The 27,774-nt window shown below is 57.4% G+C and overlaps 1 protein-coding gene across 2 annotated transcripts in view; it reads left to right on the top strand.

The window, feature by feature from the left end:
• The window catches only part of acadvl (acyl-CoA dehydrogenase very long chain), a 169,061-nt gene that overhangs the window by 29,944 nt on the left and 111,343 nt on the right, over positions 1-27,774 (top strand). The window lies entirely within an intron of this gene.

A 27,774-nucleotide genomic window follows, 5' to 3' on the forward strand; every position in this document is an offset into this window, starting at 1 on the left:
TCCAGTGTCCGCTCTGTGCCCCCTCCCTCCCTCCCTCTCCAGTGTCCGCTCTGTGCCTCCTCCCTCCCCCTCCAGTGTCCGCTCTGTGCCCCCACCCTCCCTCTCCAGTGTCCGCGCTGTGCCCCCTCCCTCCCTCCCCAGTGTCCGCGCTGTGCCCCCTCCCTCCCTCTCCAGTGTCCGCGCTGTGCCCCCTCCCTCCCTCCCCAGTGTCCGCTCTGTGCCCCCTCCCTCCCTCTCCAGTGTCCGCGCTGTGCCCCCTCCCCAGTGTCCGCGCTGTGCCCCCTCCCTCCCTCTCCAGTGTCCGCGCTGTGCCCCCTCCCTCCCTCTCCAGTGTCCGTGCTGTCCCCCCTCCCTCCCTCCCAAGTGTCCGCGCTGTGCCCCCTCCCTCCCTCTCCAGTGTCCGCTCTGTGCCCCCTCCCTCCCTCTCCAGTGGCCGTGCTGTGCCCCCTCCCTCCCTCCCAAGTGTCCGCGCTGTGCCCCCTCCCTCCCTCCCCAGTGTCCGCGCTGTGCCCCCTCCCTCCCTCTCCAGTGTCCGCTCTGTGCGCCCTCCCTCCCTCTCCAGTGTCCGCGCTGTGCCCCCTCCCTCGCTCTCCAGTGTCCGCTCTGTGCCACCTCCCTCCCTCTCCAGTGTCCGCGCTGTGCCCCCTCCCTCCCTCTCCAGTGTCCGCGCTGTGCCCCCTCCCTCGCTCTCCAGTGTCCGCGCTGTGCCACCTCCCTCCCTCTCCAGTGTCCGCGCTGTGCCCCCTCCCTCCCTCTCCAGTGTCCGCTCTGTGCCCCCTCCCTCCCTCTCCAGTGTCCGCTCTGTGCCCCCTCCCTCTCCAGTGTCCGCTGTGTGCCCCCTCCCTCGCTCTCCAGTGTCCGCTCTGTGCCCCCTCCCTCCCTCTCCAGTGTCCGCTCTGTGCTCCCTCCCTCCCTCTCCAGTGTCCACTCGGTGCCCCCTCCCTCCCTCTCCAGTGTCCGCTCTGTGCCCCCTCCCTCCCTCTCCAGTGTCCGCTCTGTGCCCCCTCCCTCCCTCCCCAGTGTCCGCGCTGTGCCCCCTCCCTCCCTCCCCAGTGTCCGCTCTGTGCCCCCTCCCTCCCCCTCCAGTGTCCGCTCTGTGCCCCCTCCCTCCCTCTCCAGTGTCCGCCCTGTGCCCTTTCCCTCCCCAGTGTCCGCTCTGTGCCCCCTCCCTCCCCAGTGTCCGCTCTGTGCCCCCTCCCTCTCCAGGGTCCGCGCTGTGCCCCCTCCCTCCCTCTCCAGTGTCCGCTCTGTGCCCCCTCCCTCCCTCTCCAGTGTCCGGTCTGTGCCTCCCTCCCTCTCCAGTGTCCGCGCTGTGCCCCCTCCCTCCCTCCCTCTCCAGTGTCCGCGTTGTGCTCCCCTCCCTCCCTCTCCAGTGTCCGCTCTGTGCCCCCTCCCTCCCTTTCCAATGTCCGGTCTGTGCCTCCCTCCCTCTCCAGTGTCCGCGCTGTGCCCCCTCCCTCCCTCTCCAGTGTCCGCGTTGTGCCCCCCTCCCTCCCTCTCCAGTGTCCGCTCTGTGCCCCCTCCCTCCCTCTCCAGTGTCCGCTCTGTGCCCCCTCCCTCCCTCCCAAGTGTCCGCTCTGTTCCCCCTCCCTCCCTCTCCAGTGTCCGCTCTGTGCCCCCTCCCTCCCTCTCCAGTATCCGCTCTGTGCCCCCTCCCTCCCTCTCCAGTGCCCGCGCTGTGCCCCCTCCCTCCCTCTCCAGTATCCGCGCTGTGCCCCCTCCCTCCCTCTCCAGTGTCCGCGCTGTGCCCCCTCCCTCCCTCTCCAGTGTCCGCGCTGTGCCCCCTCCCTCCCTCTCCAGTATCCGCGCTGTGCCCCCTCCCTCCCTCTCCAGTGTCCGCTCTGTGCCCCCTCCCTCCCCCTCCAGTGTCCGCGCTGCCTTCCTGTGATGATCGGGTGGCCCCGGGTTTGACAGGGTTTCACATGTTTAACAACGTGTTTTGTGAAGTGGAGAATGTCTCATTCACAAACACACCGTCCGGACAAACCTGCTGCACGTGTATGTTCAATAAACTAAATTTCCATTCCCCTCCGATCATTTCACCAAAAACATACAAGAAGGTTAAATTCAACACGATCTGTTTGAATTTGAGTGGATCCAACAATAGACTCACTGACTCATATTTAATTAAAAATAAGTAGAATTATGCAGATCAACGGGAGCTAAAGTATTAGTTAGACAGTGTCAGACCCCTCCCCACCAGTACTGTACCCCAGTGTTATACAGTGACAGACCCGTCCCCACCAGTACTGTACCCCAGTGTTATACAGTGACAGACCCGTCCCCACCAGTACTGTACCTCTGTGTTATACAGTGACAGACCCGTCCCCACCAGTACTGTACCCCAGTGTTATACAGTGACAGACCCGTCCCCACCAGTACTGTACCCCAGTGTTATACAGTGACAGACCCGTCCTCACCAGTACTGTACCCCAGTGTTATACAGTGACACCTGTCCCCACCAGTACTGTACCCCAGTGTTATACAGTGACAGACCCCTCCCCACCAGCACTGTACCCCAGTGTTATACAGTGACAGACCGGTCCCCACCAGTACTGTACCCCAGTGTTATACAGTGACAGACCCGTCCCCACCAGTACTGTACCCCAGTGTTATACAGTGACAGACCCGTCCCCACCAGTACTGTACCCCAGTGTTATACACTGACAGACCCGTCCCCACCAGTACTGTACCCCAGTGTTATACAGTGACAGACCCGTCCTCACCAGTACTGTACCCCAGTGTTATACAGTGACAGACCCGTCCTCACCAGTGCTCTACCCCAGTGTTATACAGTGACAGACCCGTCCCCACCAGTACTGTACCCCAGTGTTATACAGTGACAGACCCGTCCCCACCAGTACTGTACCCCAGTGTTATACAGTGACAGGCCCGTCCCCACCAGTACTGTACCCCAGTGCTATACAGTGACAGACCCGTCCCCACCAGTACTGTACCCCAGTGTTATACAGTGACAGACCCATCCTCACCAATACTGTACCCCAGTGTTATACAGTGACAGACCCGTCCCCACCAGTACTGTAACCCAGTGTTATACAGTGACAGACCTGTCCCCACCAGTACTGTACCCCAGTGTTATACAGTGACAGACCCGTCCTCACCAGTACTGTACCCCAGTGTTATACAGTGACAGACCCGTCCTCACCAGTACTGTACCCCAGTGTTATACAGTGACAGACCCGTCCCCACCAGTACTGTACCCCAGTGTTATACAGTGACAGACCCGTCCCCACCAGTACTGTACCCCAGTGTTATACAGTGACAGGCCCGTCCCCACCAGTACTGTACCCCAGAGTTATACAGTGACAGACCCGTCCCCACCAGTACTGTACCCCAGTGTTATACAGTGACAGACCCGTCCCCACCAGTACTGTACCCCAGTGTTATACAGTGACAGACCCGTCCCCACCAGTACTGTACCCCAGTGTTATACAGTGACAGACCCGTCCTCACCAGTACTGTACCCCAGTGTTATACAGTGACAGACCCGTCCCCAGTAGTACTGTACCCCAGTGTTATACAGTGACAGACCCGTCCCCACCAGTACTGTACCCCAGTGTTATACAGTGACAGACCCGTCCTCACCAGTACTGTACCCCAGTGTTATACAGTGACAGACCCGTCCCCACCAGTACTGTACCCCAGTGTTATACAGCGACAGACCGGTCCCCACCAGTACTGTACCCCAGTGTTATACAGTGACAGACCCGTCCCCACCAGTATTGTACCCCAGTGTTATACAGTGACAGACCCGTCCCCACCAGTACTATACCCCAGTGTTATACAGCGACAGACCCGTCCCCACCAGTACTGTGCCCCAGTGTTATACAGTGACAGACCCGTCCCCACCAGTACTGTACCCTAGTGTTATACAGTGACAGACCCGTCCCCAGTACTGTACCCCAGTGTTATGCAGTGACAGACCCGTCCCCACCAGTACTGTACCCCAGTGTTATACAGTGACAGACCCGTCCCCAGTAGTACTGTACCCCAGTGTTATAGTGACAGACCGGTCCCCACCAGTACTGTACCCCAGTGCTTTACAGTTAGACCCGTCCCCACCAGTACTGTACCCCAGTGTTATATAGTGTCAGACCCATCCCCACCAGTACTGTACCCCAGTGTTATACAGTGACAGACCCGTCCCCACCAGTACTGTGCCCCAGTGTTATACAGTGAGAGACCCGTCCCCACCAGTACTGTACCCCAGTGTTATACAGTGACAGACCCGTCCCCACCAGTACTGTACCCCAGTGTTATACAGTGACAGACCCGTCCTCACCAGTACTGTGCCCAGTGTTATACAGTGACAGACCCGTCTCCACCAGTACTGTACCCCAGTGTTATACAGTGACAGACCCGTCCCCAGTAGTACTGTACCCCAGTGTTATACAGTGACAGACCCGTCCCCACCAGTACTGTACCCCAGTGTTATACAGTGACAGACCCGTCCTCACCAGTACTGTACCCCAGTGTTATACAGTGACAGACCCGTCCCCACCAGTACTGTACCCCAGTGTTATACAGCGACAGACCGGTCCCCACCAGTACTGTACCCCAGTGTTATACAGTGACAGACCCGTCCCCACCAGTATTGTACCCCAGTGTTATACAGTGACAGACCCGTCCCCACCAGTACTATACCCCAGTGTTATACAGCGACAGACCCGTCCCCACCAGTACTGTGCCCCAGTGTTATACAGTGACAGACCCGTCCCCACCAGTACTGTACCCTAGTGTTATACAGTGACAGACTCGTCCCCAGTACTGTACCCCAGTGTTATGCAGTGACAGACCCGTCCCCACCAGTACTGTACCCCAGTGCTTTACAGTTAGACCCGTCCCCACCAGTACTGTACCCCAGTGTTATATAGTGTCAGACCCGTCCCCACCAGCACTGTACCCCAGTGTTATACAGTGACAGACCCGTCCCCAGTAGTACTGTACCCCAGTGTTATACAGTGACAGACCCGTCCCCACCAGTACTGTACCCCAGTGTTATACAGTGACAGACCCGTCCTCACCAGTACTGTACCCCAGTGTTATACAGTGACAGACCCGTCCCCACCAGTACTGTACCCCAGTGTTATACAGCGACAGACCGGTCCCCAGTAGTACTGTACCGCAGTGTTATAGTGACAGACCGGTCCCCACCAGTACTGTACCCCAGTGTTATACAGCGACAGACCCGTCCCCACCAGTACTGTACCCCAGTGCTTTACAGTTAGACCCGTCCCCACCAGTACTGTACCCCAGTGTTATACAGTGACAGACCCGTCCCCAGTAGTACTGTACCCCAGTGTTATACAGTGACAGACCCGTCCTCACCAGTACTGTACCCCAGTGTTATACAGTGACAGACCCGTCCCCACCAGTACTGTACCCCAGTGTTATACAGCGACAGACCGGTCCCCACCAGTACTGTACCCCAGTGTTATACAGTGACAGACCCGTCCCCACCAGTATTGTACCCCAGTGTTATACAGTGACAGACCCGTCCCCACCAGTACTATACCCCAGTGTTATACAGCGACAGACCCATCCCCACCAGTACTGTACCCCAGTGTTATACAGCGACAGACCGGTCCCCACCAGTACTGTACCCCAGTGTTATACAGTGACAGACCCGTCCCCACCAGTATTGTACCCCAGTGTTATACAGTGACAGACCCGTCCCCACCAGTATTGTACCCCAGTGTTATACAGTGACAGACCCGTCCCCACCAGTACTATACCCCAGTGTTATACAGCGACAGACCCGTCCCCACCAGTACTGTGCCCCAGTGTTATACAGTGACAGACCCGTCCCCACCAGTACTGTACCCTAGTGTTATACAGTGACAGACTCGTCCCCAGTACTGTACCCCAGTGTTATGCAGTGACAGACCCGTCCCCACCAGTACTGTACCCCAGTGTTATACAGTGACAGACCCGTCCCCAGTAGTACTGTACCGCAGTGTTATAGTGACAGACCGGTCCCCACCAGTACTGTACCCCAGTGCTTTACAGTTAGACCCGTCCCCACCAGTACTGTACCCCAGTGTTATATAGTGTCAGACCCGTCCCCACCAGCACTGTACCCCAGTGTTATACAGTGACAGACCCGTCCCCACCAGTACTGTACCCCAGTGTTATACAGTGACAGACCTGTCCCCACCAGTACTGTACCCCAGTGTTAATCAGTGACAGACCCGTCCCCACCAGTACTGTACCCCAGTGTTATACAGTGACAGACCCGTCCCCACCAGTACTGTACCCCAGTGTTATATAGTGACAGACCCGTCCCCACCAGTACTGTACCCCAGTGTCACACAGTGACAGACCCATCCCCACGAGTACTGTACCCCAGTGTTATATAGTGTCAGACCCGTCCCCACCAGTACTGTACCCCAGTGTTATACAGTGACAGACCCGTCCCCACCAGTACTGTACCCCAGTGTTATACAGTGACAGACCGGTCCCCACCAGTACTGTACCCCAGTGTTATACAGTGACAGACCCGTCCCCACCAGCACTGTCCCCCAGTGTTATACAGTGACAGACCCGTCCCCAGTAGTACTGTACCCCAGTGTTATAGTGACAGACCGGTCCCCACCAGTACTGTACCGCAGTGTTATACAGCGACAGACCCGTCCCCACCAGTACTGTGCCCCAGTGTTATACAGTGACAGACCCGTCCCCACCAGTACTGTACCCCAGTGTTATATAGTGTCAGACCCGTCCCCACCAGTACTGTACCCCAGTGTTATACAGTGACAGACCCATCCCCACCAGTACTGTGCCCAGTGTTTTACAGTGACAGACCCGTCTCCACCAGTACTGTACCCCAGTGTTATACAGTGACAGACCTGTCCCCACCAGTACTGTACCCCAGTGTTAATCAGTGACAGACCCGTCCCCACCAGTACTGTACCCCAGTGTTATACAGTGACAGACCCGTCCCCACCAGTACTGTGCCCCAGTGTTATACAGTGACAGACCCGTCCCCACCAGTACTGTACCCCAGTGTTATACAGTGACAGGCCCGTCCCCACCAGTACTGTACCCCAGAGTTATACAGTGACAGACCCGTCCCCACCAGTACTGTACCCCAGTGTTATACAGTGACAGACCCGTCCCCACCAGTACTGTACCCCAGTGTTATACAGTGACAGACCCGTCCCCACCAGTACTGTACCCCAGTGTTATACAGTGACAGACCCGTCCCCACCAGTACTGTACCCCAGTGTTATACAGTGACAGACCCGTCCCCACCAGTACTGTACCCCAGTGTTATACAGTGACAGACCCGTCCCCACCAGTACTGTACCCGAGTGTTATACAGTGACAGACCCGTCCCCACCAGTACTGTACCCCAGTGTTATACCGTGACAGACCCATCCCCACCAGTACTGTACCCCAGTGTTATACAGTGACAGACCCGTCCCCACCAGAACTGTACCCCAGTGTTATACAGTGACAGACCCGTCCCCACCAGTACTGTACTCCAGTGTTATACAGTGACAGACCCGTCCTCACCAGTACTGTGCCCAGTGTTATACAGTGACAGACCCGTCTCCACCAGTACTGTACCCCAGTGTTATACAGTGACAGACCCGTCCCCAGTAGTACTGTACCCCAGTGTTATACAGTGACAGACCCATCCCCACCAGTACTGTACCCCAGTGTTATACAGTGACAGACCCGTCCTCACCAGTACTGTACCCCAGTGTTATACAGTGACAGACCCGTCCCCACCAGTACTGTACCCCAGTGTTATACAGCGACAGACCGGTCCCCACCAGTACTGTACCCCAGTGTTATACAGTGACAGACCCGTCCCCACCAGTATTGTACCCCAGTGTTATACAGTGACAGACCCGTCCCCACCAGTACTATACCCCAGTGTTATACAGCGACAGACCCATCCCCACCAGTACTGTGCCCCAGTGTTATACAGTGACAGACCCGTCCCCACCAGTACTGTACCCTAGTGTTATACAGTGACAGACCCGTCCCCAGTACTGTACGCCAGTGTTATGCAGTGACAGACCCGTCCCCACCAGTACTGTACCCCAGTGCTTTACAGTTAGACCCGTCCCCACCAGTACTGTACCCCAGTGTTATATAGTGTCAGACCCGTCCCCACCAGTACTGTACCCCAGTGTTATACAGTGACAGACCCGTCCCCACCAGTACTGTACCCCAGTGTTATACAGTGACAGACCTGTCCCCACCAGTACTGTACCCCAGTGTTAATCAGTGACAGACCCGTCCCCACCAGTACTGTACCCCAGTGTTATACAGTGACAGACCCGTCCCCACCAGTACTGTGCCCCAGTGTTATACAGTGACAGACCCGTCCCCAGTAGTACTGTACCCCAGTGTTATACAGTGACAGACCCATCCCCACCAGTACTGTACCCCAGTGTTATACAGTGACAGACCCGTCCTCACCAGTACTGTACCCCAGTGTTATACAGTGACAGACCCGTCCCCACCAGTACTGTACCCCAGTGTTATACAGCGACAGACCGGTCCCCACCAGTACTGTACCCCAGTGTTATACAGTGACAGACCCGTCCCCACCAGTATTGTACCCCAGTGTTATACAGTGACAGACCCGTCCCCACCAGTACTATACCCCAGTGTTATACAGCGACAGACCCGTCCCCACCAGTACTGTGCCCCAGTGTTATACAGTGACAGACCCGTCCCCACCAGTACTGTACCCTAGTGTTATACAGTGACAGACCCGTCCCCAGTACTGTACCCCAGTGTTATGCAGTGACAGACCCGTCCCCACCAGTACTGTACCCCAGTGCTTTACAGTTAGACCCGTCCCCACCAGTACTGTACCCCAGTGTTATATAGTGTCAGACCCGTCCCCACCAGTACTGTACCCCAGTGTTATACAGTGACAGACCCGTCCCCACCAGTACTGTACCCCAGTGTTATACAATGACAGACCTGTCCCCACCAGTACTGTACCCCAGTGTTAATCAGTGACAGACCCGTCCCCACCAGTACTGTACCCCAGTGTTATACAGTGACAGACCCGTCCCCACCAGTACTGTGCCCCAGTGTTATACAGTGTCAGACCGGTCCCCACCAGTACTGTACCCCAGTGTTATATAGTGTCAGACCCGTCCCCACCAGTACTGTACCCCAGTGTTATACAGTGACAGACCCGTCCCCACCAGTACTGTACCCCAGTGTTATATAGTGACAGACCCGTCCCCACCAGTACTGTACCCCAGTGTCACACAGTGACAGACCCATCCCCACCAGTACTGTACCCCAGTGTTATATAGTGTCAGACCCGTCCCCACCAGTACTGTACCCCAGTGTTATACAGTGACAGACCCGTCCCCACCAGTACTGTACCCCAGTGTTATACAGTGACAGACCGGTCCCCACCAGTACTGTACCCCAGTGTTATACAGTGACAGACCCGTCCCCACCAGCACTGTCCCCCAGTGTTATACAGTGACAGACCCGTCCCCAGTAGTACTGTACCCCAGTGTTATAGTGACAGACCGGTCCCCACCAGTACTGTACCGCAGTGTTATACAGCGACAGACCCGTCCCCACCAGTACTGTGCCCCAGTGTTATACAGTGACAGACCCGTCCCCACCAGTACTGTACCCCAGTGTTATATAGTGTCAGACCCGTCCCCACCAGTACTGTACCCCAGTGTTATACAGTGACAGACCCATCCCCACCAGTACTGTGCCCAGTGTTTTACAGTGACAGACCCGTCTCCACCAGTACTGTACCCCAGTGTTATACAGTGACAGACCCGTCCTCACCAGTACTGTACCCCAGTGTTATACAGTGACAGACCCGTCCCCACCAGTACTGTACCCCAGTGTTATACAGCGACAGACTGGTTCCCACCAGTACTGTACCCCAGTGTTATACAGTGACAGACCCGTCCCCAGTAGTACTGTACCCCAGTGTTATACAGTGACAGACCGGTCCCCACCAGTACTGTACCCCAGTGTTATACAGTGACGTACCCGTCCCCACCAGTACTGTACCCCAGTGTTATACAGTGACAGACCCGTCCCCACCAGTACTGTACCCCAGTGTTATACAGTGACAGACCTGTCCCCACCAGTACTGTACCCCAGTGTTAATCAGTGACAGACCCGTCCCCACCAGTACTGTACCCCAGTGTTATACAGTGACAGACCCGTCCCCACCAGTACTGTACCCCAGTGTTATATAGTGACAGACCCGTCCCCACCAGTACTGTACCCCAGTGTCACACAGTGACAGACCCATCCCCACGAGTACTGTACCCCAGTGTTATATAGTGTCAGACCCGTCCCCACCAGTACTGTACCCCAGTGTTATACAGTGACAGACCCGTCCCCACCAGTACTGTACCCCAGTGTTATACAGCGACAGACCGGTCCCCACCAGTACTGTACCCCAGTGTTATACAGTGACAGACCCGTCCCCACCAGTATTGTACCCCAGTGTTATACAGTGACAGACCCGTCCCCACCAGTACTATACCCCAGTGTTATACAGCGACAGACCCATCCCCACCAGTACTGTGCCCCAGTGTTATACAGTGACAGACCCGTCCCCACCAGTACTGTACCCTAGTGTTATACAGTGACAGACCCGTCCCCAGTACTGTACGCCAGTGTTATGCAGTGACAGACCCGTCCCCACCAGTACTGTACCCCAGTGCTTTACAGTTAGACCCGTCCCCACCAGTACTGTACCCCAGTGTTATATAGTGTCAGACCCGTCACCACCAGTACTGTACCCCAGTGTTATACAGTGACAGACCCGTCCCCACCAGTACTGTACCCCAGTGTTATACAGTGACAGACCTGTCCCCACCAGTACTGTACCCCAGTGTTAATCAGTGACAGACCCGTCCCCACCAGTACTGTACCCCAGTGTTATACAGTGACAGACCCGTCCCCACCAGTACTGTGCCCCAGTGTTATACAGTGACAGACCCGTCCCCAGTCGTACTGTACCCCAGTGTTATACAGTGACAGACCCATCCCCACCAGTACTGTACCCCAGTGTTATACAGTGACAGACCCGTCCTCACCAGTACTGTACCCCAGTGTTATACAGTGACAGACCCGTCCCCACCAGTACTGTACCCCAGTGTTATACAGCGACAGACCGGTCCCCACCAGTACTGTACCCCAGTGTTATACAGTGACAGACCCGTCCCCACCAGTATTGTACCCCAGTGTTATACAGTGACAGACCCGTCCCCACCAGTACTATACCCCAGTGTTATACAGCGACAGACCCGTCCCCACCAGTACTGTGCCCCAGTGTTATACAGTGACAGACCCGTCCCCACCAGTACTGTACCCTAGTGTTATACAGTGACAGACCCGTCCCCAGTACTGTACCCCAGTGTTATGCAGTGACAGACCCGTCCCCACCAGTACTGTACCCCAGTGCTTTACAGTTAGACCCGTCCCCACCAGTACTGTACCCCAGTGTTATATAGTGTCAGACCCGTCCCCACCAGTACTGTACCCCAGTGTTATACAGTGACAGACCCGTCCCCACCAGTACTGTACCCCAGTGTTATACAATGACAGACCTGTCCCCACCAGTACTGTACCCCAGTGTTAATCAGTGACAGACCCGTCCCCACCAGTACTGTACCCCAGTGTTATACAGTGACAGACCCGTCCCCACCAGTACTGTGCCCCAGTGTTATACAGTGTCAGACCGGTCCCCACCAGTACTGTACCCCAGTGTTATATAGTGTCAGACCCGTCCCCACCAGTACTGTACCCCAGTGTTATACAGTGACAGACCCGTCCCCACCAGTACTGTACCCCAGTGTTATATAGTGACAGACCCGTCCCCACCAGTACTGTACCCCAGTGTCACACAGTGACAGACCCATCCCCACCAGTACTGTACCCCAGTGTTATATAGTGTCAGACCCGTCCCCACCAGTACTGTACCCCAGTGTTATACAGTGACAGACCCGTCCCCACCAGTACTGTACCCCAGTGTTATACAGTGACAGACCGGTCCCCACCAGTACTGTACCCCAGTGTTATACAGTGACAGACCCGTCCCCACCAGCACTGTCCCCCAGTGTTATACAGTGACAGACCCGTCCCCAGTAGTACTGTACCCCAGTGTTATAGTGACAGACCGGTCCCCACCAGTACTGTACCGCAGTGTTATACAGCGACAGACCCGTCCCCACCAGTACTGTGCCCCAGTGTTATACAGTGACAGACCCGTCCCCACCAGTACTGTACCCCAGTGTTATATAGTGTCAGACCCGTCCCCACCAGTACTGTACCCCAGTGTTATACAGTGACAGACCCATCCCCACCAGTACTGTGCCCAGTGTTTTACAGTGACAGACCCGTCTCCACCAGTACTGTACCCCAGTGTTATACAGTGACAGACCCGTCCTCACCAGTACTGTACCCCAGTGTTATACAGTGACAGACCCGTCCCCACCAGTACTGTACCCCAGTGTTATACAGCGACAGACTGGTTCCCACCAGTACTGTACCCCAGTGTTATACAGTGACAGACCCGTCCCCAGTAGTACTGTACCCCAGTGTTATACAGTGACAGACCGGTCCCCACCAGTACTGTACCCCAGTGTTATACAGTGACGTACCCGTCCCCACCAGTACTGTACCCCAGTGTTATACAGTGACAGACCCGTCCCCACCAGTACTGTACCCCAGTGTTATACAGTGACAGACCTGTCCCCACCAGTACTGTACCCCAGTGTTAATCAGTGACAGACCCGTCCCCACCAGTACTGTACCCCAGTGTTATACAGTGACAGACCCGTCCCCACCAGTACTGTACCCCAGTGTTATATAGTGACAGACCCGTCCCCACCAGTACTGTACCCCAGTGTCACACAGTGACAGACCCATCCCCACGAGTACTGTACCCCAGTGTTATATAGTGTCAGACCCGTCCCCACCAGTACTGTACCCCAGTGTTATACAGTGACAGACCCGTCCCCACCAGTACTGTACCCCAGTGTTATACAGTGACAGACCGGTCCCCACCAGTACTGTACCCCAGTGTTATACAGTGACAGACCCGTCCCCACCAGCACTGTCCCCCAGTGTTATACAGTGACAGACCCGTCCCCAGTAGTACTGTACCCCAGTGTTATAGTGACAGACCGGTCCCCACCAGTACTGTACCGCAGTGTTATACAGCGACAGACCCGTCACCACCAGTACTGTGCCCCAGTGTTATACAGTGACAGACCCGTCCCCACCAGTACTGTACCCCAGTGTTATATAGTGTCAGACCCGTCCCCACCAGTACTGTACCCCAGTGTTATACAGTGACAGACCCATCCCCACCAGTACTGTGCCCAGTGTTTTACAGTGACAGACCCGTCTCCACCAGTACTGTACCCCAGTGTTATACAGTGACAGACCTGTCCCCACCAGTACTGTACCCCAGTGTTAATCAGTGACAGACCCGCCCCCACCAGTACTGTACCCCAGTGTTATACAGTGACAGACCCGTCCCCACCAGTACTGTGCCCCAGTGTTATACAGTGACAGACCCGTCCCCACCAGTACTGTACCCCAGTGTTATACAGTGACAGGCCCGTCCCCACCAGTACTGTACCCCAGAGTTATACAGTGACAGACCCGTCCCCACCAGTACTGTACCCCAGTGTTATACAGTGACAGACCCGTCCCCACCAGTACTGTACCCCAGTGTTATACAGTGACAGACCCGTCCCCACCAGTACTGTACCCCAGTGTTATACAGTGACAGACCCGTCCCCACCAGTACTGTACCCCAGTGTTATACAGTGACAGACCCGTCCCCACCAGTACTGTACCCCAGTGTTATACAGTGACAGACCCGTCCCCACCAGTACTGTACCCGAGTGTTATACAGTGACAGACCCGTCCCCACCAGTACTGTACCCCAGTGTTATACCGTGACAGACCCATCCCCACCAGTACTGTACCCCAGTGTTATACAGTGACAGACCCGTCCCCACCAGAACTGTACCCCAGTGTTATACAGTGACAGACCCGTCCCCACCAGTACTGTACCCCAGTGTTATACAGTGACAGACCCGTCCCCACCAGTACTGTACCCCAGTGTTATACAGTGACAGACCCGTCCCCACCAGTACTGTACCCCAGTGTTATACAGCGACAGACCCGTCCCCACCAGTACTGTGCCCCAGTGTTATACAGTGACAGACCCGTCCCCACCAGTACTGTACCCTAGTGTTATACAGTGACAGACCCGTCCCCAGTACTGTACCCCAGTGTTATGCAGTGACAGACCCGTCCCCACCAGTACTGTACCCCAGTGTTATACAGTGACAGACCCGTCCCCAGTAGTACTGTACCGCAGTGTTATCGTGACAGACCGGTCCCCACCAGTACTGTACCCCAGTGCTTTACAGTTAGACCCGTCCCCACCAGTACTGTACCCCAGTGTTATATAGTGTCAGACCTGTCCCCACCAGTACTGTACCCCAGTGTTATACAGTGACAGACCCGTCCCCACCAGTACTGTACCCCAGTGTTATACAGTGACAGACCTGTCCCCACCAGTATTGTACCCCAGTGTTAATCAGTGACAGACCCGTCCCCACCAGTACTGTACCCCAGTGTTATACAGTGACAGACCCGTCCCCACCAGTACTGTGCCCCAGTGTTATACAGTGTCAGACCGGTCCCCACCAGTGCTGTACCCCAGTGTTATATAGTGTCAGACCCGTCCCCACCAGTACTGTACCCCAGTGTTATACAGTGACAGACCCGTCCCCACCAGTACTGTACCCCACTGTTATATAGTGACAGACCCGTCCCCACCAGTACTGTACCCCAGTGTCACACAGTGACAGACCCATCCCCACCAGTACTGTACCCCAGTGTTATATAGTGTCAGACCCGTCCCCACCAGTACTGTACCCCAGTGTTATACAGTGACAGACCCGTCCCCACCAGTACTGTACCCCAGTGTTATACAGTGACAGACCGGTCCCCACCAGTACTGTACCCCAGTGTTATACAGTGACAGACCCGTCCCCACCAGCACTGTCCCCCAGTGTTATACAGTGACAGACCCGTCCCCAGTAGTACTGTACCCCAGTGTTATAGTGACAGACCGGTCCCCACCAGTACTGTACCGCAGTGTTATACAGCGACAGACCCGTCCCCACCAGTACTGTGCCCCAGTGTTATACAGTGACAGACCCGTCCCCACCAGTACTGTACCCCAGTGTTATATAGTGTCAGACCCGTCCCCACCAGTACTGTACCCCAGTGTTATACAGTGACAGACCCATCCCCACCAGTACTGTGCCCAGTGTTTTACAGTGACAGACCCGTCTCCACCAGTACTGTACCCCAGTGTTATACAGTGACAGACCCGTCCTCACCAGTACTGTACCCCAGTGTTATACAGTGACAGACCCGTCCCCACCAGTACTGTACCCCAGTGTTATACAGCGACAGACTGGTTCCCACCAGTACTGTACCCCAGTGTTATACAGTGACAGACCCGTCCCCAGTAGTACTGTACCCCAGTGTTATACAGTGACAGACCGGTCCCCACCAGTACTGTACCCCAGTGTTATACAGTGACATACCCGTCCCCACCAGTACTGTACCCCAGTGTTATACAGTGACATACCCGTCCCCACCAGTACTGTACCCCAGTGTTGTACAGTGACAGACCTGTTCCCACCAGTACTGTCCCCCTGTTTTATACAGTGACAGACCCATCCCCACCAGTACTGTACCCCAGTGTTATACAGTGACAGACCCGTCCCCACCAGTACTATACCCCAGTGTTATACAGTGACAGACCGGTCCCCACCAATACTGTACCCCAGTGTTATACAGCGACAGCCCCGTCCCCACCAGTACTGTGCCCCAGTGTTATACAGTGACAGACCCGTTCCCACCAGTACTGTACCCAAGTGTTATACAGTGTCAGACCCGTCCCCACCAGTACAGTACCCCAGTGTTATACAGTGACAGACCCGTCCCCACCAGTACTGTACCCCAGTGTTATACAGTGACAGACCCGTCCCCACCAGTACTGTACCCCAGTGTTATACAGTGACAGACCGGTCCCCACCAGTACTGTACCCCAGTGTTATACAGTGACAGACCCGTCCCCACCAGTACTGTACCCCAGTGTTATACAGTGACAGACCCGTCCCCACCAGTACTGTACCCCAGTGTTATACAGTGACAGACCCGTCCTCACCAGTACTATGCCCCAGTTTTATACAGTGACAGACCCGTCCCCACCAGTACTGTACCCCAGTGTTATACAGTGCCGGAACCGTCCTCACCAGTACTGTACCCCAGTGTTATACAGTGACAGACCCGTCCTCTCCAGTACTGTCCCCCAGTGTTATACAGTGACAGACCCGTCCCCACCAGTACTGTACCCCAGTGTTATACAGTGACAGACCCGTCCCCACCTGTACTGTACCCCAGTGTTATACAGTGACAGACCCGTCCTCACCAGTACTGTGCCCCAGTGTTATACAGTGACAGACCTGTCCCCACCAGTACTGTACCCCAGTGTTATACAGTGACAGACCCGTCCCCACCAGTACTGTCCCCCTGTTTTATACAGTGACAGACCCATCCCCACCAGTACTGTACCCCAGTGTTATACAGTGACAGACCCATCCCCACCAGTACTGTACCCCAGTGTTATACAGTGACATACCCGTCCCCACCAGTACTATACACCAGTGTTATACAGTGACAGACCCATCCCCACCAGTACTGCACCCCAGTGTTATACAGAGACATACCCGTCCCCACCAGTACTATACCCCAGTGTTATACAGTGACAGACCCGTCCCCACCAGTACTGTACCCCAGTGTTATACAGTGACAGACCCGTACCCACCAGTACTGTACCCCAGTGTTATACAGCGACAGACCCGTCCCCACCAGTACTGTACCCCAGTGTTATACAGCGACAGACCCGTCCCCACCAGTACTGTACCCCAGTGTTATACAGTGACAGACCCGTCCCCACCAGTACTGTACCTCAGTGTCACACAGTGACAGACCCGTCCCCACCAGTACTGGACCCCAGTGTTCTACAGTGACAGACCCGTCCCCACCAGTACTGTCCCCCCGTGTTATACAGTGACAGACCAGTCCCCACCAGTACTGTACCCCAGTGTCATACAGTGACAGACCCGTCCCCACCAGTACCGTACCCCAGTGTTATACAGTGACAGACCCGTCCCCACCAGTACTGTCCCCCCGTGTTATACAGTGACAGACCCGTCCCCACCAGTACTGTACCCCAGTGTCATACAGTGACAGACCCGTCCCCACCAGTACCGTACCCCAGTGTTATACAGTGACAGACCCGTCCCCACCAGTACTGTACCCCAGTGTTATACAGTGACAGACCCGTCCCCACCAGTACTGTACCCCAGTGTTATACAGTGACAGACCCGTCCCCACCAGTACTGTCCCCCAGTGTTATACAGTGACAGACCCATCCCCACCAGTGCTGTACCCCAGTGTTATCTAACTCATGCACTCTCTGTCTCAATGTGTAATTTTATTGTTGTGTGATTAAGCTGTGTTTGAACAAGAATCGAATCAGTGTCTGATGCAATGTGGCGATATTGAATTGCCCAGTTGTCTGATCACGGAGTCCAGTTGCTGTTCCTCCCAGCTGTACAGTTTGGGCAAAGTCTGTTCCAGTGGGAGTAAGCCCCACCCCAAGGCTGGATGAGTCAGTAAACAGCCCTGAGTAGAATTTGACCGGATAACTGGGCTGAGATCTGCCAAACCGGGAGCTGAGGGTCCAGAATGGATTCCTGCGCCTCTGTGACGCAGCAGATGTGCTCTTGATGGCTAACCACTGAGATTGTGAGCATTTCGCCCGGGTCCCGAGTTCGATTCCCCGCTGGGTCACTGTCTGTGCGGAGTCTGCACGTTCTCCCCGTGTCTGCGTGGGTTTCCTCCGTGTGCTCCCGTTTCCTGTCACAAGTCCCGGAAGTCACGCTGTTAGGTGAATTGGACATTCTGAATTCTCCCTCCGTGTACCCGAACAGGCGCCGGAATGTGGCGACTAGGGGCTTTTCACAGTAACTTCATTGCAGTGTTTTTTTAATCATTCAGAGTACCCAATTCATTTTTCCAATTAAGGGGCAATTTAGCGTGGCCAATCCACCTACCCTGCGCATCTTTGGGTTGTGGGGGTGAGACCCACACAAACACGGGGAGAATGTGCAAACTCCACACGGACAGTGACCCAGAGCCGGGATCGAACCTGGGAACTTGGCGCTGTGAGGCTGCAGTGCTAACCACTGCGCCACCGTGCGGCCCTTCATTGCAGTGTTAATGTAAGCCTACTTGTGACAATAAAGATTATTATTATCATTGTCGGAGAGTCAGTGCTGAGGGAGCGCTGCACTGTCAGAGGGTCAGTACTGAGGGAGTGCCGCACTGTCAGAGGGTCAGTACTGAGGGAGTGCCGCACTGTCAGAGGGTCAGTACTGAGGGAGTGCCGCACTGTCAGAGGGTCAGTACTGAGGGAGTGCCGCACTGTCAGAGGGTCAGTACTGAGGGAGTGCCGCACTGTCAGAGGGTCAGTACTGAGGGAGTGCCGCACTGTCAGAGGGTCAGTACTGAGGGAGTGCCGCACCGTCAGAGGGTCAGTACTGAGGGAGTGCCGCACTGTCAGAGGGTCAGTACCGAGGGAGTGCTGCACTGTCAGAGGGTCAGTACTGAGGGATTGCCGCACTGTCAGAGGGTCAGTACCGAGGGAGTGCTGCACTGTCAGAGGGTCAGTACTGAGGGAGTGCCACACTGTCAGAGGGTCAGTACCGAGGGAGTGCTGCACTGTCAGAGGGTCAGTACTGAGGGAGTGCCGCACTGTCAGAGGGTCAGTACTGAGGGAGTGCCGTACTGTCAGGGGGCCAGTACTGAGGGAGTGCCGCACTGTTAGAGGATCAGTACTGAGGGAGTGCCGCACTGTCAGAGGGTCAGCACTGAGGGAGTGCCGCACTGTCAGAGGGTCAGTACTGAGGGAGTGCCGCACTGTCAGAGGGTCAGTACTGAGGGAGTGCCGCACTGTCAGAGGGTCAGTACTGAGGGAGTGCCGCACTGTCAGAGAGTCAGTACTGAGGGAGTGCCGCACTGTCAGAGGGTCAGTACTGATGGAGTGCCGCACTGTCAGAGGGTCAGTGCTGAGGGAGTGCTGCACTGTCAGAGGGTCAGTACTGAGGGAGTGCCGTACTGTCAGAGGGTCAGTACTGAGGGAGTGCTGCACTGTCAGAGGGTCAGTACTGAGTGAGTGCCGCACTGTCAGAGGGACAGTACTGATGGAGTGCTGCACTGTCAGAGAGTCAGTACTGAGGGTGTGCTGCACTGTCAGAGGGTCAGTACTGAGGGAGTGCCGCACTGTCAGAGAGTCAGTACTGAGGGGGAGCTGCACTGTCAGAGAGTCAGTCCTGAGGGGGAACTGCAGCATTGGAGTTTACCGCCTTAGGATGAAACTCTAAATCGAGGTGGATATTCAAAATCTGACAGCTGTTTTTGTGAAGAGCAAGGGAGATTTTATCAGGTGTTCTGTCACGACTTTAAAAAAAACATTGTTTGCGAAACTCCGCTGTCAAGGAGACTTGCAAATCTTCCTGTTTTTGAGAAGTGCACCTCAGGACATCACACTGAGACATACCCCGCACTGGGGGAGTGACGGTCTGTGATACACCGCACTGGGGGAGTGACGGTCTGTGATACACCGCACTGGGGGAGTGACGGTCTGTGATACACCACACTGGGGGAGTGACGGTCTGTGATACACCGCACTGGGGGAGTGACGGTCTGTGATACACCGCACTGGGGGAGTGACGGTCTGTGATACACCGCACTGGGGGAGTGACGGTTTGTGATACCCCGCACTGGGGGAGTGACGGTCTGTGATACCCCACACTGGGGGAGTGACGGTCTGCGATACCCCACACTGGGGGAGTGACGGTCTGTGATACACCGCACTGGGGGAGTGACGGTCTGCGATACACCGCACTGGGGGAGTGACAGTCTGTGATACCCCGCACTGGGGGAGTGACAGTCTGTGATACACCGCACTGGGGGAGTGACGGTCTGCGATACACCGCACTGGGGGAGTGACGGTCTGTGATACACCGCACTGGGGGAGTGACGGTCTGTGATACACCGCACTGGGGGAGTGACGGTCTGCGATACACCGCACTGGGGGAGTGACGGTCTGTGATACACCGCACTGGGGGAGTGACGGTCTGCGATACCCCGCACTGGGGGAGTGACGGTCTGTGATACCCCACACTGGGGGAGTGACGGTCTGTGATACCCCACACTGGGGGAGTGGCGGTCTGTGATACCCCACACTGGGGGAGTGACGGTTTGTGATACACCACACTGGGGCAGTGACGGTCTGCGATACACCACACTGGGGGAGTGACGGTCTGTGATACCCCGCACTGGGGGAGTGACGGTCTGTGATACACCACACTGGGGGAGTGACGGTCTGCGATACCCCGCACTGGGGGAGTGACGGTCTGTGATACACCGCACTGGGGGAGTGACGGTCTGTGATACACCACACTGGGGGAGTGACGGTCTGTGATACCCCACACTGGGGGAGTGACGGTCTGTGATACACCTCACTGGGGGAGTGACGGTCTGTGATACACCGCACTGGGGGAGTGACGGTCTGTGATACACCGCACTGGGGGAGTGACGGTCTGTGATACACCGCACTGGGGGAGTGACGGTCTGTGATACACCGCACTGGGGGAGTGACGGTCTGTGATACACCGCACTGGGGAGTGACGGTCTGTGATACACCGCACTGGGGGAGTGACGGTCTGTGATACACCGCTCTGGGGGAGTGACGGTCTGCGATACACCGCACTGGGGGAGTGACGGTCTGTGATACACCGCACTGGGGGAGTGACGGTCTGTGATACACCGCTCTGGGGGAGTGACGGTCTGTGATACCCCACACTGGGGGAGTGACGGTCTGTGAATCACCGCACTGGGGGAGTGACGGTCTGTGATACCCCGCACTGGGGGAGTGACGGTCTGCGATACACCGCACTGGGCGAGTGACGGTCTGTGATACACCGCACTGGGGGAGTGACGGTCTGTGATACACCGCACTGGGGGAGTGGCGGTCTGTGATACCCCACACTGGGGGAGTGACGATCTGTGATACACCACACTGGGGGAGTGACGGTCTGTGATACACCACACTGGGGGAGTGACGGTCTGCGATACACCGCACTGGGGGAGTGACGGTCTGTGATACACCGCACTGGGGGAGTGGCGGTCTGTGATACCCCGCACTGGGGGAGTGACGGTCTGTGATACACCGCACTGGGGGAGTGACGGTCTGTGATACACCACACTGGGGGAGTGACGGTCTGCGATACACCGCACTGGGGGAGTGACGGTCTGCGATACACCGCACTGGGGGAGTGACGGTCTGTGATACACCACACTGGGGGAGTGACGGTCTGCGATACACCGCACTGGGGGAGTGACGGTCTGTGATACACCGCACTGGGGGAGTGACGGTCTGTGATACCCCGCACTGGGGGAGTGACGGTCTGCGATACCCCGCACTGGGGGAGTGACGGTCTGTGATACACCGCACTGGGGGAGTGACGGTCTGTGATACACCGCACTGGGGGAGTGACGGTCTGTGATACCCCACACTGGGGGAGTGACGGTTTGTGATACACCGCACTGGGGAGTGACGGTCTGTGATACCCCACACTGGGGGAGTGACGGTCTGTGATACACCGCACTGGGGGAGTGACGGTCTGTGATACACCGCACTGGGGGAGTGACGGTCTGTGATACACCACACTGGGGGAGTGACGGTCTGTGATACACCACACTGGGGGAGTGACGGTCTGTGATACACCGCACTGGGGGAGTGACGGTCTGCGATACACCACACTGGGGGAGTGACGGTCTGTGATACACCGCACTGGGGGAGTGACGGTCTGTGATACCCCACACTGGGGGAGTGACGGTCTGTGATACACCGCACTGGGGGAGTGACGGTCTGTGATACCCCACACTGGGGGAGTGACGGTTTGTGATACACCGCACTGGGGGAGTGACGGTCTGTGATACACCGCGCTGGGGGAGTGATGGTCTGTGATACCCCACACTGGGGGAGTGACGGTCTGTGATACCCCGCACTGGGGGAGTGACGGTCTGTGATACCCCACACTGGGGGAGTGACGGTTTGTGATACACCGCACTGGGGGAGTGACGGTCTGCGATACCCCACACTGGGGGAGTGACGGTCTGTGATACACCGCACTGGGGGAGTGACGGTCTGCGATACCCCGCACTGGGGGAGTGACGGTCTGCGATACCCCACACTGGGGGAGTGACGGTCTGCGATACCCCACACTGGGTGAGTGACGGTCTGTGATACACCACACTGGGGGAGTGACGGTCTGTGATACCCCACACTGGGGGAGTGACGGTCTGTGATACACCACACTGGGGGAGTGACGGTCTGTGATACACCGCACTGGGGGAGTGACGGTCTGCGATACCCCACACTGGGGGAGTGACGGTCTGTGATACACCACACTGGGGGAGTGACGGTCTGCGATACCCCGCACTGGGGGAGTGACGGTCTGCGATACCCCACACTGGGGGAGTGACGGTCTGCGATACCCCACACTGGGGGAGTGACGGTCTGTGATACACCACACTGGGGGAGTGACGGTCTGTGATACCCCACACTGGGGGAGTGACGGTCTGTGATACACCACACTGGGGGAGTGACGGTCTGTGATACACCGCACTGGGGGAGTGACGGTCTGCGATACCCCACACTGGGGGAGTGACGGTCTGTGATACACCGCACTGGGGGAGTGACGGTCTGCGATACACCGCACTGGGGGAGTGACGGTCTGCGATACCCCACACTGGGGGAGTGACGGTCTGTGATACCCCACACTGGGGGAGTGACGGTTTGTGATACCCCGCACTGGGGGAGTGACGGTCTGCGATACACCGCACTGGGGGAGTGACGGTCTGCGATACCCCGCACTGGGGGAGTGACGGTCTGTGATACCCCACACTGGGGGAGTGACGGTCTGTGATACACCGCACTGGGGGAGTGACGGTCTGCGATACCCCACACTGGGGGAGTGACGGTCTGTGATACCCCGCACTGGGGGAGTGACGGTCTGTGATACACCGCACTGGGGGAGTGACGGTTTGTGATACCCCACACTGGGGGAGTGACGGTCTGTGATACCCCACACTGGGGGAGTGACGGTCTGTGATACACCGCACTGGGGGAGTGACGGTTTGTGATACCCCACACTGGGGGAGTGACGGTCTGTGATACCCCGCACTGGGGGAGTGACGGTTTGTGATACCCCACACTGGGGGAGTGACGGTCTGTGATACCCCACACTGGGGGAGTGACGGTCTGCGATACACCACACTGGGGGAGTGACGGTCTGTGATACACCGCATTGGGGGAGTGACAGTCTGTGATACACCGCTCTGGGTGAGTGACAGTCTGTGATACCCCACACTGGGGGAGTGACGGTCTGCGATACACCGCGCTGGGGGAGTGACGGTCTGTGATACACCGCACTGGGGGAGTGACGGTCTGCGATACACCGCACTGGGGGAGTGACGGTCTGTGATACACCGCACTGGGGGAGTGACGGTCTGTGATACACCGCACTGGGGGAGTGACGGTCTGTGATACACCGCACTGGGGGAGTGACGGTCTGCGATACCCCACACTGGGGGAGTGACGGTCTGTGATACCCCGCACTGGGGGAGTGACGGTCTGTGATACCCCGCACTGGGGGAGTGACGGTCTGCGATACCCCGCACTGGGGGAGTGACGGTCTGCGATACACCGCACTGGGGGAGTGACGGTCTGTGATACCCCGCACTGGGGGAGTGACGGTCTGTGATACCCCGCACTGGGGGAGTGACGGTCTGTGATACCCCACACTGGGGGAGTGACGGTCTGTGATACCCCACACTGGGGGAGTGACGGTCTGCGATACACCGCACTGGGGGAGTGACGGTCTGTGATACCCCACACTGGGGGAGTGACGGTCTGTGATACCCCGCACTGGGGGAGTGACGGTCTGCGATACACCGCACTGGGGGAGTGACGGCCTGTGATACCCCACACTGGGGGAGTGACGGTCTGTGATACCCCGCACTGGGGGAGTGACGGTCTGCGATACCCCGCACTGGGGGAGTGACGGTCTGTGATACCCCGCACTGGGGGAGTGACGGTCTGCGATACACCGCACTGGGGGAGTGACGGTCTGTGATACCCCACACTGGGGGAGTGACGGTCTGTGATACACCGCACTGGGGGAGTGACGGTCTGCGATACACCGCACTGGGGGAGTGACGGTCTGTGATACCCCACACTGGGGGAGTGACAGTCTGCGATACACAGCAATTGGGGAGTGACGGTCTGTGATACCCCACACTGGGGGAGTGACAGTCTGCGATACCCCGCACTGGGGGAGTGACGGTCTGTGATACACCGCACTGGGGGAGTGACGGTCTGCGATACACCGCACTGGGGGAGTGACGGTCTGTGATACCCCGCACTGGGGGAGTGACGGTTTGTGATACACCGCACTGGGGGAGTGACGGTCTGCGATACCCCACACTGGGGGAGTGACGGTCTGTGATACCCCACACTGGGGGAGTGACGGTCTGTGATACCCCACACTGGGGGAGTGACGGTTTGTGATACCCCACACTGGGGGAGTGACGGTCTGTGATACCCCGCACTGGGGGAGTGACGGTTTGTGATACACCGCACTGGGGGAGTGACGGTCTGTGATACCCCACACTGGGGGAGTGGCGGTCTGCGATACACCGCACTGGGGGAGTGACGGTCTGTGATACCCCACACTGGGGGAGTGACGGTCTGCGATACACCGCACTGGGGGAGTGACAGTCTGTGATACCCCGCACTGGGGGAGTGACAGTCTGTGATACACCACACTGGGGGAGTGACGGTCTGCGATACACCGCACTGGGGGAGTGACGGTCTGTGATACACCACACTGGGGGAGTGACGGTCTGTGATACACCGCACTGGGGGAGTGACGGTCTGTGATACACCGCACTGGGGGAGTGACGGTCTGTGATACACCGCACTGGGGGAGTGACGGTCTGCGATACCCCGCACTGGGGGAGTGACGGTCTGTGATACACCGCACTGGGGGAGTGACGGTCTGTGATACACCGCTCTGGGGGAGTGACGATCTGCGATACACCGCACTGGGGGAGTGACGGTCTGCGATACCCCGCACTGGGGGAGTGACGGTCTGTGATACAGCGCACTGGGGGAGTGACGGTCTGTGATACACCGCACTGGGGGAGTGACGGTCTGCGATACCCCACACTGGGGGAGTGACGGTCTGGGATACACCGCACTGGGGGAGTGACGGTCTGTGATACACCGCACTGGGGGAGTGACGGTCTGTGATACACCGCACTGGGGGAGTGACGGTCTGTGATACACCGCACTGGGGGAGTGACGGTCTGTGATACACCGCACTGGGGGAGTGACGGTCTGTGATACACCACACTGGGGGAGTGACAGTCTGCGATACACCGCACTGGGGGAGTGACGGTCTGTGATACCCCGCACTGGGGGAGTGACGGTCTGCGATACACCGCACTGGGGGAGTGACGGTCTGTGATACCCCGAACTGGGGGAGTGACGGTCTGTGATACCCCGCACTGGGGGAGTGACGGTCTGCGATACCCCGCACTGGGGGAGTGACGGTCTGCGATACACCGCACTGGGGGAGTGACGGTCTGTGATACCCCGCACTGGGGGAGTGACGGTCTGTGATACACCGCACTGGGGGAGTGACGGTCTGCGATACACCGCACTGGGGGAGTGACGGTCTGTGATACACCACACTGGGGGAGTGACAGTCTGTGATACACCGCACTGGGGGAGTGACGGTCTGTGATACCCCACACTGGGGGAGTGACGGTCTGTGATACACCACACTGGGGGACTGACGGTCTGTGATACACCGCACTGGGGGAGTGACGGTCTGCGATACACCGCACTGGGGGAGTGACGGTCTGCGATACACCGCACTGGGGGAGTGACGGTCTGCGATACACCGCACTGGGGGAGTGACGGTCTGTGATACCCCACACTGGGGGAGTAACGGTCTGTGATACCCCACACTGGGGGAGTGACGGTCTGTGATACCCCACACTGGGGGAGTGACGTTCTGTGATACACCGCACTGGGGGAGTGACGGTCTGCGATACCCCACACTGGGGGAGTGACGGTCTGTGATACACCACACTGGGGGAGTGACAGTCTGTGATACACCGCACTGGGGGAGTGACGGTCTGTGATACCCCACACTGGGGGAGTGACGGTCTGTGATACACCACACTGGGGGAGTGACGGTCTGCGATACACCGCACTGGGGGAGTGACGGTCTGTGATACACCACACTGGGGGAGTGACAGTCTGTGATACACCGCACTGGGGGAGTGACGGTCTGTGATACCCCACACTGGGGGAGTGACGGTCTGTGATACACCACACTGGGGGAGTGACAGTCTGTGATACACCGCACTGGGGGAGTGACGGTCTGTGATACCCCACACTGGGGGAGTGACGGTCTGTGATACACCACACTGGGGGAGTGACGGTCTGCGATACACCGCACTGGGGGAGTGACGATCTGTGATACACCGCACTGGGGGAGTGACAGTCTGTGATACACCACACTGGGGGAGTGACGGTCTGCGATACACTGCACTGGGGGAGTGACGGTCTGCGATACACCGCACTGGGGGAGTGACGGTCTGTGATACCCCACACTGGGGGAGTGACGGTTTGTGATACACCGCACTGGGGGAGTGACGGTCTGCGATACCCCACACTGGGGGAGTGACGGTCTGCGATACCCCACACTGGGGGAGTGACGGTCTGTGATACACCACACTGGGGGAGTGACGGTCTGTGATACCCCACACTGGGGGAGTGACGGTCTGTGATACCCCACACTGGGGGAGTGACGGTTTGTGATACCCCACACTGGGGGAGGGACGGTCTGTGATACCCCGCACTGGGGGAGTGACGGTTTGTGATACACCGCACTGGGGGAGTGACGGTCTGTGATACCCCACACTGGGGGAGTGGCGGTCTGCGATACACCGCACTGGGGGAGTGACGGTCTGTGATACCCCACACTGGGGGAGTGACGGTCTGTGATACACCGCACTGGGGGAGTGACAGTCTGTGATACCCCGCACTGGGGGAGTGACAGTCTGTGATACACCACACTGGGGGAGTGACGGTCTGCGATACACCGCACTGGGGGAGTGACGGTCTGTGATACACCACACTGGGGGAGTGACGGTCTGTGATACACCGCACTGGGGGAGTGACGGTCTGTGATACACCGCACTGGGGGAGTGACGGTCTGTGATACACCGCACTGGGGGAGTGACGGTCTGCGATACCCCGCACTGGGGGAGTGACGGTCTGTGATACACCGCACTGGGGGAGTGACGGTCTGTGATACACCGCTCTGGGGGAGTGACGGTCTGCGATACACCGCACTGGGGGAGTGACGGTCTGCGATACCCCGCACTGGGGGAGTGACGGTCTGTGATACAGCGCACTGGGGGAGTGACGGTCTGCGATACCCCACACTGGGGGAGTGACGGTCTGGGATACAC

The sequence above is a fragment of the Scyliorhinus torazame genome, chromosome 31 (genome assembly GCF_047496885.1).
Source record: "Scyliorhinus torazame isolate Kashiwa2021f chromosome 31, sScyTor2.1, whole genome shotgun sequence".
NCBI lineage: Eukaryota > Metazoa > Chordata > Chondrichthyes > Carcharhiniformes > Scyliorhinidae > Scyliorhinus > Scyliorhinus torazame.